Source organism: Gossypium hirsutum, chromosome A06 (assembly GCF_007990345.1).
Source record: "Gossypium hirsutum isolate 1008001.06 chromosome A06, Gossypium_hirsutum_v2.1, whole genome shotgun sequence".
NCBI lineage: Eukaryota > Viridiplantae > Streptophyta > Magnoliopsida > Malvales > Malvaceae > Gossypium > Gossypium hirsutum.
In genome coordinates this window covers 112783037-112799005 of record NC_053429.1, presented here as the reverse complement: position 1 = coordinate 112799005, position 15969 = coordinate 112783037, and the positions used below count along the sequence as shown (strand labels likewise).

General features: G+C 31.5%; 2 long non-coding RNA genes across 2 annotated transcripts; both read left to right on the top strand.

The window, feature by feature from the left end:
• The first annotated feature begins 7638 nt into the window (after positions 1-7638).
• On the top strand, positions 7639-8325 carry LOC107961839 (uncharacterized). Its single transcript, XR_001701445.2, has 2 exons — positions 7639-7945; positions 8043-8325. It is a non-coding gene; the product is annotated as an uncharacterized lncRNA (long non-coding RNA).
• A 1449-nt stretch (positions 8326-9774) lies between these two features.
• LOC107961840 (uncharacterized) lies at positions 9775-13968 on the top strand. Its single transcript, XR_001701446.2, has 2 exons — positions 9775-12084; positions 13390-13968. It is a non-coding gene; the product is annotated as an uncharacterized lncRNA (long non-coding RNA).
• Positions 13969-15969: the final 2001 nt, after the last annotated feature.

Genomic DNA, 15969 nt, shown 5'->3' with positions numbered 1-15969 from the left:
TTCTACATTAGTTCCTGAAAAAATAATTTTGAGAAGAAGGTTCTGAAAAATAGTGTAAAAAATGCTTCAAGTAGGATGCACTGTCAGCAAAATTACTGAAAAAAGCTCCCACGTCGACGCTCTTTTTCTACAGTAGTTCCTGATTGGCTTTAGGCTATAAATGAGCCAAATTTCATTCTCATGTTGCAGAAGTTACAACAAGAAAAATTAGAGAGGCTAAGGAAAATAGAAATTGAAGATGAGTGAACGTATTAGTGTTGTTATTTGCTATGATGGTGAGGTCTGTGACACCGAGAATGACGTTATTTTTTTATCGGAGAACACAATGCGACTGGTTTTTAACTAGAACATAGATTTGACAGAACTTCGTAAAAGACTTAAGCACAAAATCTTTAGAATGATGCCAATGAGAGTTTCATCTATTAAGTATCAATTTTGTGCTTTGGTTGATCCCGTGACATATATGACTTATTTGATATCAAAGAGGGTCGTAGCTTGGAGGCGATGGTACAGACTCATCTCGCTAATGGATCACCTATCTTGAGTTATATATATAATTTTCATCGCCAAATGAAGTATTTGCGACTTCAACATCTACTACTATTTGAGAAGAATACACGACCCCTACCCGACACTCAGTCAGTGGGAGGTAGAACACGAAAGCACCGGTGTTTGGTGGCAGTATGAAATACATAACTCCTGCACGACACTTAGTTAGTGGATGGGACATGCACCTCAGTGGGTCGATGTTCAATGCTGGAAATACGTACTGGGGAATGACATCAACTTCTAGTTGTTAGCAATCCACACCTGATTGGGGACATTACAAAACGTCCACAAGAAGGGATGATGTACTCCCTACGACATCCACCGGCGAGGGGACCTAGTATGTTGTAGATGATGGTAGGTTGAATGATGAGTCTGATGTGGATCCACCTCGAGAGCCCGGCCGTGATAGTGCAGAAGTTTGTATTATTTTTTGAACCGAAGTCTGTTCCAACTGAACCTGAAGACAGTGAATAGGGTTTAGATGATGAAGAAGAAGATCTGCAATTTAGGGCTTACTCGCTTCCAGCCCACATGCATAATGTCGATCTATCGACAGATGATACGTTGGAGTTTCCAGATCTACCACACAGAAGGCATGATCGTACAAATTTGTCGTTGGATTAGGGTGAATTAGAAGTTGATATGGAGTTTTCCAGTAAGAATAGTTTTCTTGGTGCATTGAAATAATATAGCATTATAAACGGCATTAACTACCACGCGGTTAAATCCAAATCTGAGAATTTTGAGGCCAAGTGTGCAGTATAAGATGGTACATGTTCATGAAAAATTACGGCTTCGGTTAGGAAAAAGACAGGCTTGTAGGAGAAAAAATAAGTACAAAGGTCCACATACCTGTGTTGCCGGTACAATATCACTGGGTGTTTAGGGCTTTTGAATAATATTGTTATTACTTAATGTTGTATTATTTAATATACTTCGTTGACAAGTGTTTCACAAGATCATCCCAAGATGGATTCAGATATGATAGCTAGCTTAATACTACCGATAGTGAAAGCAGATCCCAAGGCTTCTGTATCGGCCTTAATTGCCAATATTCGTAGCCAATTAAGGTATACGCCCTTTTACCGTAAGGCTGGATAGCTAAGTAGAAGGCGTTGGAAAAGATGCATAGTGGGTGGGATGCTTTATATAATGAGGTGTGATAGTAGTGTCAGGTGCTAGAGAGGTACGTCCCAGGTTGCATAACAGAACTTGAAATAGCCCTAGTATACTACAACAACTGCTTGCTCCGTGGATGCCAAGTGTTCAAGCATCTGTTCTGAAGCTTTAAGCAATGCCGAGACGCATTTGTGTACTACAAGCCATTGGTACAAATTGACGGTACCTTTATGTATGGTAGATATACCTATCGACTATTACTAACTATGGCACAGGATGGCGGTGGGAGAATCCTTCCAATTGCATTTGCAATAACACTGAGGGAGTCAGGTGATGACTGAGATTTCTTTCTTTCTAAGTTAAGGAGGCATGTCTGCCCCCAACCTGATATCTGTGTTATATCAAATCGGGGTATTGGAATACTAGCTGTAATTGAGCGGCAAGGAAGCCTATGGGATCACACACACCATCGTTATTATCTAAGGTACGTTGTGTCCAACTACTACGGGCAATATTGGTTTATCGCTGAACAACGACAAGTGATCAACATGGGTATTTAATCTTTATTTATATAATTTCGTTTGTAATATTCAATTTATATTGATTAGAAAAGTGGTATGTAATTTTCACTGTCAACTTATATTGACAGGGTACGAGATCAATAAGGACTATTTTCATGAGATGTTGGTGATTTTGCGGTTAGTTAACGATCAAGACGCAGAGTACCTCTGTAACATACCTTTCGATCAGTGGACACAAGCATACGTGTACACTTGAGAAATAGGACTTGCGACTGTGGGACGTTTGACGCATTTCGTTATCCATACACTCATGGAATTACAGCTTGTCAGAATCTTCGTTTTGATCCAATAAGTTATGGCAACGAAGTGTACAAAATAGAATACATGTACAATGTGTAGAGACACGTATTCCCACTGGTCCTAGAAGAACGTAAGTGGTCATTTGTATCACTTGCTCTATTTAAGTTGTTACCGAATAGAGAATTATGTCGCAAACCAAAAAGTCGACATTGCTCGAGTCAAATATGTGATAATATGGATATCCGAGAAAGAATGAACCAACAAAAATTGTGCGGATGGTGTAGGAACCCAGGTTATACAATTCAAATATATCCAAATCGAAATAGTTGATAATTGCTTAAATGAAACTATGTTGCATTAATTCTATTACCTTATTCAAAAGAATTTTTATTTTATTAAATAAGACAAAATATAAAAATAATTTACTATTAAAATATTCAAAACAACTTTTATTTTATTAAATGAAATAATATAAAAATAGTTTATACAAATATATTTAAAAAATCAATGTATGTGCTGGTCGGAATCAGTTCCACATGGGGATGGTCGATATTTACGCACTAGATTCCTTCTTAGTTCAGCTTTCAGTGGGGTTTGTGGTTGTTCTGGTTGTGGGTGTTGGGAGGATGACCCACCTTGATAGAATAAAAAAATGCGGAGGTGTTTGCATAACCCAAAGTGGAGGTGTTTGAATTCCATAAGGCGATAGGGATTGGAATGAGGTGAGCTTCCTGACGGTGCGTCATATGATCCCTCTTGCGTCGGTTGACTTGGAGTTATCGGGAAAGGAAATGCAATGGGCCATGCATTCTAACCTGGCATAGGACTGGGAAAAAGAAACATATAAGGGTTAGGATACATATAAAGGCTAGGATAAGCACCTGCATAATTTGAAGGGGTTGTAGTGTGGGTGTCGTCACTTGAGGCATTGGGCCCAGTGATTGTATAGGCGCTGTTGATGGGCCCGTGTCGTCATCCATTCTCGTTGGATTTAAAGGGCTCCGTCATTTCCTTTCGACACAAATTTATCGACGCCTCTGCTCTTCCGAGAGCAAATATGACTTGCCATGGATCCTAAACCATGGCATGTAATCTGGTGCGCATGCTAACTCTGGAACGATGATCGGTTCGCAAGTAGGCATATGATCATACTGATTTTCCCAAATTTTGATATATTCTGAGAAGAATACCGGGCAATGCGTATTCGATTGCTGTAAGTCGATTTTGTGCTCATCATCGAGCACCTCAAGTGTCACGGGAATCAGTTGTCAGAATCCAAATTGTTGCAACACTCTATCGGTCTGGTGCATCTCTAGCATAGTTGACCAATGGGACATTAACATGCCAAATGTTCGAATTTTGACAGAATTCATCTGGAATTACTGCTCGAATTGTCGGATTCTCGTATGGTGTCCATTGAAACTATATGAACGTGATAAAAATATTAGTTATATACATAATACTAAATACTAAATATGAAATGAATATGTTATGTATATATATATTTTATTTAATACTTACATATATATTTTATTTAATACTTACATGCGCTTCCAACCGTTGGTCTAATAGAAGCCGTATATCTTCAAGAGCGGTAGGTATTCCAACATAACTCGTCAAATGGTTCCACCTAATTAAATAAATTTTTAGCATAAAATTATATTTTAAATCTATGTAATAATTGTAAAATCTAATATAAATTTTACCTCGTTATGAGTGAGAATGTATATGGGTGGTTCACTCAAAGATGTAAAAATGGAAAGCGAAACTGAGCCAATGATTGTAATAGTGATAGGCAACCTTCGATTTTGGCTTTATTTGGTTTCATCGCCTCGTACGTCTCCTTGTACAATGTTGCCAACATGGTAAAGCCCCAACTAAGTTAACCAGCTACTCTAAAATCAACGAATTTCAGCAGCCACCTCAGATGTACGAGTTTTCGTAACAAGTCTGCATCAGATAACCTTTAATGATCTCAAGGATGTATGCCAAAGCATATCGTATTCTTTCTACTTCAGTCGAATCATTCCCCGGCTCCGAGAATGTGTCTCGTAACCAGCTCATCTCGATTCGACCTCCATAAATATTATTTGGAATCGCACCTAAAAGATCGTAGCATATGGCCCTTCAATCAGCAGATTGAACGGACTTGGTGAGTACGGACCCATCTATCGGCAATCCCAATTGTAACTACAAATCCTCCACCTCTTTAAGAATGTGCTGATGAGTTTCGAGTCTAACTTGCACCCCCCACCCATGTTGGCCACGTGCCAAAAACCCGTTTCCCTCAAGTAATTTTCTATCAACGGTGATGAAGGACCAGACATATTATGAATATAACATTGTAACACCCGATCTACAGGCTATTATAAAAAATTATAAAATAAAAATTAATTAAAATTACATAAATGAAAAAAATATTAAATAATATTCAAATTTGAAATTAACCCTTACCATTTTTATTTGTTTGACGGAGATGTGTTTATGATCGAGACGAATTAATTCCCCAGCCATTGCTAAGACGATCAAATATTTCTTAAATTATAAAAAATACTAATTTAGAGAAAAATTAAAGGAAATAATTAATTAAAGAGTACTTTGAGAAATTTAGGGAAAAATTTAAGAGGTTTTTTGAGAATTTTGGAAGAAATATTTGTGTGAAAAAAATTGGAGGGGTTTTTATAGTTTTTTTTTACCGTTGAACCCCTCAACGGTCAAAATTTTAAATAACTATTGGGGGTAAAAAACACAGGCTAAAACGAGTCCTTAAGGGAGCGATTTTGCCATGTCAGCAAAGCGCGTCCACATCAGCGCGTTTTGTGATAACATGGAAAAATCGCTCCTTTAAGGACACGTTTTGTTAGAATTTCCCCCTAAAACGCTCCTACATGAATGCGTTTTAGTGTTTTCAGTCCATTCCAATAAATAATAAAAAAAGTGGCCCATTTTTGTAAATAAAGTTGGTCATATTTTTATAAAATAATAGCAATATTTTAATTTAATACATATATTTATTTTTTAAAATAATGATATTTTACTACTTATTTATATAACTTGAAAAAATTATTGACTAAGAGAGAATTTCTCATATATTTTGACCTACTAAATATCTATTTAAATTATATAGTGTTTATTATAAATTAATTATACTAATTTTAACTAAATTGTGTTATTTATTATTAACAGTAAATTATACAAATGATCACCCAATTATGCCTGTGTTCTTGCTTTGGCCACCCTACAATTTTTTATTTTTTATTTAGGCATTGGCATTTGAATTCGTTTTTGTTTTAGTCACCCTACAAATGTCTTTTTCTAACCGGTATAATAACACATTTGATCCTCCATACTTACTTATTTTATCAACTTGATCCTAACTCTAAATAATTCAATAACTTAACCTTTCACGTTTGCAAATTCTATCAATTTGATCATCAAACTTCTTAATCAAAGTTTTTTGAGCCAATTCCTTATACCAATGAGTTTATCTTGACACCTTATTTCTTTTTCTTTTTTTTTCATTGGTTTTCTTCTAAATATAATATTTTATAACCCTTTAATTGATAAAATTTTAGCTAAAGAAAATAAGAAAAACCTTAAAAAAATACTTTAGATTTACTCTTATTGTTAATAGTATGATATTTCCTTCATGGTGCATAGAAATAGTCCTCGAAATTAGTTCTTGAAATTGGAAATTAAATCTAGAGTTAAAAAATATAGCTTTGCAAAGTTCAATTGTTCAATTGATAATTATATAAGCAAAAAATTATAACATTTAATTTTTCATAAGATAAAAATGTGAAAGAATTAATAGAATTTCCTTTTGTTACATTGATAATGATTTTGATTAAGATATTATTATGTGTTCTATTTATTTTTAATTATTTTTTTTATTTTCTAAATCCATAATAAGCTATATGTATCACCAATAATCTGATTTAGTTTCTAATCATTTACCAAATTAATTAAAAGCTAAAATTATGCTAGTAAGAATGAAAAATTATTTTTTACAAATATTAAACTATTCATATAATTTTATTATATATTATATTTTTAAAATTTATATTTTCTATTTTTTTTAATGGTGTTTAGTTAATTTCTAGCATCAACTTCTTAAAAATTTAACAAAAAGGGTTATGTACTAAATTGGATAATTTCAACCATAAATAAAGCAATTAATAGATGTGGGATGCTTCTTTTTTAAAAGCTAAAAGCTTTGATTAGGAAGTTTGAGGTTTAAATTGATAGAATTTGTAAACGTGAAGGGTTAAATTTATTGAATTATTTTAAACTAGGATCAAATGAATAGAACAAATAAGTATTGAGGACTAAATGTGTTATTACACTAGTTAGAAAAAGGCTTTCCGTTATAAATTTAATGGCAGGTAACCAAAATAGGAACGAAATATTAGTGCCTAAATTAGAAATTTTTAAAGTTGGATGATTGAAACAGTAACGTGGGCATAGTTGGATAACCATTTTTATAGTTTATCCTATTATTAATTTTTTTTACTTTGTAACCCTCCAAATTTTTTATAAGACATGTAATGTTTGCGACTAGAAAAAAAAGGTGAATTTTTGAGAAATTTGGAAATTGAGTCAAATAAAGAATGTTTAAAAAAAGAAGAAGAGAGAAATTGACATGAGCGATGAAAATTGATGAGAAGTATTGTAGATGTGGGAAAAGTGACAAAAGAATTAAATTACAAATTTTGAAAAGTTTGATGACTAAAGTATACATTTTAACCAAAATGAGGAATTCAAGTTATTATTGATTAATTGACATGAGAATAAGTTAGAATATGAATTGATGTAATGAAAGTCATTTCCGGAACCAAATTGAAAAAATTTGAAAGTATAGATATTAAATTACAAATTTTCCATTTTTATTGAGAAAAGGGAAAATATGTAATTTTCCTTACCCATGGATTGATATTAAAGATTAAATATGAATTATGATATTTGAGTTGACAAGTATCTATTTGTTGTAAAGGTTGTGCAAAGAGACGTAAAATGATTATTTTGCTACAAAAGGGCATTTGTTCATTTCTCTAGAATTTAATATTGAAAATATTATTTTGATAAGATATTTAATGTGATTATTTTTGTGAGAAGAATTGTGGATCACACAAATTTTAAATGAATTTTGACCAACTTTGACTTTAGGTTATTTTGGTATTTTAAAATGGGAAAAAAGGGATGAAAAGTCATCCTCTTCCTCCACCCACCAGCCGCCCCCTCTCCTTCACCGAGGGGAAGCTTTCCCTTTTCATTGTTTTGTTATTTTCTCTAAATCTCTTAAAAAAATATCAACACCCATATTGAGTTCTTGCATAGATCAACTAGGAAATTCATAATCAAGCTTGAATAACCTTCAAAACCATTATTTTAGCAAGGTCTTTTTATGGTTCTTTTTATAGATCAACTTGAAGCTAGAGATAGAAAGCTTCAATAAGGTTAGTAATAAAGTTTTCCATCTTCCTTAACTTGATATTTGTTATGGGTTGTTACGAGAAAAGTTTGAATAATATTTGGTTATGCGTTTGTGGATAGGTGAATGAGGAATGATGAGAAATGAATTTTCAAGCTAGTAAAAGGATGGATTCAAGTGAGGCTTGATTTTACTTTCCTATACTAATATGTTTAGGAAATTAGTTAAATTTTGTAATGAATCTGAAAATGTTTATGTAATAATTGCATGGAAATCTCCATGGACAAGGGTGTTTGAAACATTGACTTGTGAAAGGTTTAAGCCTAATGAGCCTTAGTTATAATGTGCCAAACCAACTAATAATGTGATATGAAAAATTTGGTTGCCATGGAATGGCATATAAAAGTGATTTGATTAGTACGTGTGTGTGGGTTGGTAATATTGACGAGTAACATGTATTTACAAGCTATCTTGTTTAATAAGAGAATTTTTGGTACATGATAATGGTGTATAACTTATAAAATGGAGGTTCAATTATATGTGAGGTCATGACAACCGTTCTTAGAAATCACTATGAAAATGTTAACAAACAAATAAACTTAATACCTTTGATGCTTGAAAAAAATAATCTGAACAATGAACATGGCTATAAGACCTAAATTGATAAATTGGAATTGAACGTATTTGTGAAGGCATTCATTGTGCCAATATGTGAAATTAGACAAAAGTTTGTCTGATATACTCGAAACTATGTGAACTCTATAAGCTTTGTATTCATTTCTGTATGAATGATTAATATGTTTTTTGCCATAATTGATTTAAGATATTTATGTACATAATGTGTCCTAGTAAACTTAGTGAAATAAATAGGATATGATTGGATATGGATTAAATATGGTTGGAGTTCTGATGCTTTTGAGCATTACACCTATTTTGTGCACTCTCTTTTGTCTTTGGGCCTTGCATTCACATGTAGTCCATGATGCCTTCGTGCTTAGCACTTCGGTGCTTTTTGGTATGCTTGAAGGATGAACACTTATGTGCTTCCTAGTGTTTCTGTTGGAAAACTTTAGTTTATAAAACAGATTTGTTGCACAACAAAAAATTATGTTTTTTTTAACTAAAACCCGAAATATGGTGCTATTTATAGCAATAAACTCTTTATCAAATTTGTACCTGTGCTTTGGAATAGGCAATATAAGATGTTTCCCAACTTTCGACCAACACGATATTCTTTTCTATTTTCAAACCCTAACTTGCTTAGAGTGTGTGCTCTAATTCACAAACCGATGTTTCTATTGATACTTAGTGGGAATATAAGTAATTCTCATAGTCTAGAAATAGAAAAAAAGACTCTCAAAATTAGAATATATTTGGAAGAATAAATGTCACTGAATTTTGATAGAGTACCGAAACTAAATATTGTTTTTTTTCCCTTGTCAATTGTCTTTATTTATTGAGAAAATCACAAGAGTATTAGTTGAACAAGAAGGAGCTGAAAAATAATAATATTTTAATTTAAAATATGCATTCTTACTAGGACTAAATAAGGGGCAACACCTTCCTTTATGGAGACTAGGGTTTTTTGCCCATCATGTATTAATCAGATCTCTTAGACTCATTTGTATGTTGGGTATAATTATATGTGTTATTTAGATATTTAATTATCTCATATAATTTAACCTACCTAATAATCATTTTTCTACTATCAAAAAATTAATTAATTAAAATAAATTTAATTAATTTTATAATTTATTTATTTTTTAACCAAATTCTAATTCTGTTAAAGTCATGACCACATTATCATGTTAGAATCAATGAGTAAATTAATTTAATTTCCTTGCTCAACAAGATTGCAATGACTAATTAATTTAATTTGCACTTTGATATTCAATTATTTAGTCACAATCAATCAAATACTAATTTGAAAATATTACTTCAATCTCTAAGTCATCTCTTGCTCATAGTGAGAAAATAAATTCACAGCGAATAGTGATATATGCGATCTATTTCTCTAGTTCATCATTTTCATTTACTCATCTCATTGATTCAAATGCAAACCATCAATGTTATATTAAGCTAGCAGAGTGATTGATTAGACATATATAATTAGGGTTCAAATAATAAAATTAAATTCTAACTCTTCGTCTATTAATTACAACATTATTTAGTCATTGAGTCATTCCACTAAATTACCATGATTGAGCTCTCCCTTTTATATACCATTACAGAATCTACTTATTAAGTTCTCATCCAATGACTTTGTTATATGTGTTACCCTTATAGGATATCCTTAATCTCTATGGGTTAAATCCATTCTGTAACGATCTGACTTTTTTGGTGTTGGAAAATGAAATTTCGGAACCTAATTCCATAAACAGAGTTAGTGAAAATATGAATAGAAGGATTTACAAAGTTAGTATGAAAATATATTAGTAAATTATTGAGAAATTAAATCGAGAAAATCATTAATTAAAGTCCAGGGACTAAATTGTAAAAGTTCAATCACTATTAAATTTTAATTTCGAAAACACTTGAGGACCTAATTAGTAATCAACCAAATGACCTAAATATTATTAAACCATTGTTTCTTGTGTGATAGTGGAAAATGATGATGATATCCATTTAGTTCCATAATTATAATTAATAAACAAGTACATGTCTTAATTTAGTAAACTAATCATGATTAATTAAGTTAATTAAAACATTAATCTTAGTATAAATAACAAGTAGTGGAGAGAGTATTCATCTTTTTCAAGCTTGCGTCCTCCAAATAGGAAGAAAAAGAAAGAATTTTCTCTTTTCTTTCTTTACAAATTGGTTCAAAATCCCTAACGTACTAAGTCCATTCTTTGAATTTTTTTATGTTTTCATGATCATCTAAGCTTTGTTTAAGCTTACTCATGCCTTGGAATTGTCAATTTTTAAATGTTTATCAAATTTTCATTAATGGGTATTTGATGAAATTGAGTTTGATTTTGAAGAGAAATTGAAGTATGAGTTTTGAGCATGTTAGGACCAAGTTGAAAAGTAAAGAAAACTATTGGAATAAATTTGAAATTTAACTAGGCTTGATATTTAGTTTTGTGACATTAGAAACTAACATGTTTGGTTGGATGTAATACCTATGCATTACAGCTCAATTCAGTGGACCTATTATTAAACCATTGTTTGGTTGGGTGTAATAAGCTATTACAGCCCTATTCCATACAGGCTTATTCAGGGCAAAAATGCTGTTTAGCATTCGGTGGTCTCCCCATAGAATGACGATTCAGGGAATGGGTGGGTAAGAAATTAGCTAAAGCTTTCAATTTTACCTTTGCCGTTATCCTTTCTTTCTCGCGTCTGAAATATTTTCCTTTCTTTTTCATGCTTCTTCCTTCCACTATAATATCAACAAATTCCCAATTTATCAATTTAAACCTTTTTTTAATCCCATTTCCTCTGAACCCAATCTGCAGTTTCTCTTCTTATTCAAATCTTTCTCTCTTCAATATATTGCCATCCCACTTGCAGCTAACTAGAATCTTTCCATTACAAAACGACTCTTCCTTTGAAACCTGAGAATCCCTTCTTCTTCTTTTTTTGCTTAAACAAGTTTCGATCTTTTTTAATTATTGATTTATTCTTATTGATAAAAATGGCACTTGAATCCTCAATTTTCAGTCGACCTACTTTTATTTATTCAACAAATTCCTCATCTTTCATGTTTTTTAATCGAAATTTGAAGAACCAATCAAATTTTTTACCCAAAACCAATCACTACCCAACTCCTATTATCTCCACCTGTTCGAACCCCCAACTTTCAAAGCTTTTTGATTCCTCAAAAATGGTATTTTTGGTCATGTGGGATCGTTGAGGGAAGAGAATGAAGGTGTGAGGAATGATCAAAAAATGGTTTTGGTGAAAAGGGGTATTTTGGTGGCAATGGTTTGTGGTGTATTGGTGTTTGGATGCAAAAGAGTTTTTACTGTGGATGGAGTGGCTAATGCTGGTTATGGAGTTATTGGGTAGTGCATATTGTTGTTGAGGAATGCTTGGCCTAAGGCATCTATGATTCTTAAAGTGTTTAAGGAACAAGGTCTGGTTTTGACAGCTCTGTTGGGTCTTCCAGCTTTCTTCTCGATGGTAGAGACTACTATAACTACATTATGGCCTTAGAAGGTAATGATTTCTTTGACCCTGGGTTTGACAGCTTTTATACTTATAAATGCACATTTGTTGTTATGGAAATCAACATGAATAGGATAGGGATTGTTGCAAGTTGAAAAGAATGTAGATGCTTTAGTCAGTTTATAAATACTGTCTTATGTTACCAACTCTTTATGCCTGTGTTTGACACATATATAGACACAAATATATAGTATCATCGTCCAAATATATAGAAAAACTTCGAAAAAAATGAGTATACTTGTGTAAGACACGTACTCATATCCAATGCTCACTTATCTTAGTATTATATATTTTGTCTTTTGATTTTCATTTTTGTGACTGCTATGCAGATTCCTTGTTGACTTGAGATATCTGGCTTAAGTTAATATAAGATTAAATTTTGGTTTGCCATGTGAACATTCTATATGAACTCCATTTCTTATTATTAGTTTATCCTGGTTGAATTTGGATGATAATCATCTACATATGAGCTTAATCATTGTAACTTATAAAGGAAGCAAACTGTTAACTGTGAGCAACAAAGGAAGAAAGATAGATGGAAGCACCTTAGAGTGAAAAGGGAGAAGAAATGTGAGTGAAAGAAGGAAAACAAAGAAAGAGAATAATAGAGAAAAACAATTTATAGAATAAGCCAGAGAACAACTTAGAAGTATTTACTATTTCAACTATTAAACCTAAGTCTACATTGATTAAGTAGTATTGCATTTTGGCCAAGCCATCAGGCAAGCCTTTTGAAGTAGTATTGATTAAGTAGTATTGCATTTTGATTAAGTAGTATTGTATTTTTGGATGGTTTATGTGATGAAGAAGCTATATTAGAACTGGATTGTAGAACTGTAACTTTTGATGGTTTACGTTAGATTCGTGCTTGAGACATCTTATGGAGGTCAAGGATCAAAGTCCCGTAATGTTTGAGTTCAGTTAGGTTTTCATTTCAATTTCCTTTTTTCGTAGAACTTGTCTGGAGATAGCATGGAATTTATTTTTTGATTTCTTTTTCCCCTTGCTGCTCAGAGTCATCTGTGACTGTATTTTGTTTTATTTTGTTGTTGGCACCTGTGTTCAAGTCTTATATTTTACACTTCCATTGGCATATTTTTGATGAATCCTTTCTTCACCAGGCCAAGGTTCAGTTGTTAAGGAAGATATTAAATTTTCAACTAAAATTTTTTAGGCCAATTTCTCTCCTCTCACCCTTTTCTCTCTCTTATTTTCCTAGTATTATAGTTTATTTTCTTAAATTTTACATTGTTTTGATGTTGTCTATGGAAATGATTTAATAACGATTGCTGCAAGATGAGGGATGGATTTAAGGCCTGCTTTACAGAGGTTATACATGACAAGGGCTTCTGCATATAAAGATGCTCTTAAGAGTTTCATAGAAGGATATCAAGAAGGTATCCAGCAGATCATGGATAAAAAGGAAGATTCTTCTAAAGCACAACAAGAAGGCAATACTGATAAAAATTCAACTTGATGGCTGATAAGTGCATAATCGGAGATACATGTGAGTACTTCTCCAACATACGTATTGTAGATACAAGTTTAAAGATTTGGTGGAGCTTGGTTGGCATGAAATCACAAGAATGATACATGTCCTTAGAATTTTCCTGTATTGAGAAAGTGACCTTTAAAAACTACAAATATAATGGGAATCTCCATTGACAATGGTGATGCTATTTCCTTCTTGTCATTTGATGTTTATTAATTTTTGTTGTAGTTTAATATTCAACGTGCTTGAGCTTGGAGAAATGTAAAAGAACCTTAATACTTTATGTCTTTGTTAAGTGCAACTGAAGAATTACTTAGATATCTGCTGCCAGCTGCTTGATGATCTAGTCTGATGAATGAGTTTCAATCTGTTCATTTTTGCTACTTCTAGTTTCAATACATTAACTCTGTTAATCTAAATTTGAGGTGATGTGAATGTGGTTAGTTATGTCTTTGCTACTCGTGGATTAGTAAAATAGTTTGATCTGTTAATTATTGATGCTCTTGAGTAAATTCAGTTTGGTAAATGGATTCGATCTGCTGTGGAATCTATTGTCTTGGATCAGAGTAGCTCTTGAATTATTTTCTATTGCTCTCTATCTGCTCGATAGTTTGTTTCTTTGGAGTTTATTGTTACTTAAAAGTACCAAGATTACTTTAGAAGGATTCACACGCATTGTGTGTTTGAGATCTCAATGGATGATCTTCAAGGAGAATGTGTTCATTAGGATCCACTACTTCATACTTCATGTGGTGCTATACAGCACAATCATGTTTCATCATCTAATTAATGCCACAAGTTCGAATATATAAGGTGGATCAATTTCTGGACCATCTTATATATGGTATGGTATGGTTAATGAAAGCAAAAATGCTAATGTTATTGTGGCGTCTTTGCTGTGTGTGAAAAGCTAGTATTCTAACAGTCTAGCTTCCATGTTTTTTGTTCTAACTCTAACGAACTTAGTTATGTTGGTGAAAAGTTAATTGCTTAAAAGATTAGCTATGAAAAGCTTATAGCTTAACAGTCTAGCTTTCAAAAATAGTTTATATGTATGTGGTGTTTAACATTTTTCTATCACAATTAAAATGAAATGAAAATGTGAAATTTAACATTATAATGTTTGTTATATGCAACAAAGTATTGATTAAAATTATTACTTAACTCATAAATTAACATTTAAATTATATCATTATTTCTATTTTAGTGTCTAAATTTTTTAATCACAAGCTATTTATACTTCTAATACTTTGTTTTTTTATTGTTGTAGAATAATTAAATTATTTGTTTCATTAATGATATTTTAGCACATTAAATATGTATTGCAGTTTAAAAATAATAAAGTAGGTTATATATTATTTTTATAATATTATAATTATGATTTTTTAATTCATATAATAATTATATTAAGAATATTATTAAATTATATATTATTTTACTAAATTGTATTTGATAATAATCATATTAAAATATGATTAAATTATTTATTTTTATTTTTATTAAAATATATGTAACAATAAATTTATTAAAATTTAATAACAATAACAATAATCATTTATCTAAACAAATTCTGCTAAGGGTACTTTGGTCATTCAAGTCTTTTTCCTTATACTATTACAACATCTATTCCATTTAACCAAACTAAATAATGCTATTACAGCTCTATTCCATTCTATTCAACCAAACAATTGAATTACTGATTACAGCTCTATTCCATTACACCTCTATTCAATTATAGCCCTATTCCATTACAATGAACCAAACGTACCCTAAAATGAATAAATTGAAAGTTATTAAGAAGTTATGCTATAGATTAAAAGTACAATGTCAATATGAAATCAAATTTTGATATGATGTTAAATATAAAAAAAATATGAGCTTTTCAAATAAAGGGACCAAAATGAATAAAATGCAAAATATTTTTGATTATATGTTTTGCTGGAAAAATCTGGTCTGAAAACATTTTTTTTGCACAACAAAAAATAAAATTTTGAAAATTGAGCTAGTTTGTGATATTTATAGCAATAAACTTTTTGTAACAACTCGTTTTCAGTAGTACCAAAAATAGTGTGTTTCAGCACCCCATTTTCTGATGATCGAGTCAATAAATATTATTTATTAATATTTACATGTCATTTATAGTATTATGGTGATTTTTGGTCTGATAATTTTATTGATCAGTTAGTAATTAAGATATAAGGACTAAATTGGAAAAATTATAAAAGTCAATCATATTTAATTTATATTAGCTAAGTGGGGTAAATGATATAATTGAATGGATTTAAATGACAATTATGCCATAATATATTATAGTGGACGGTTAATATATGGTTTTAAATGGAAAATTTATGTTAATTATAATATTAGTTCATAATTAAAATTTG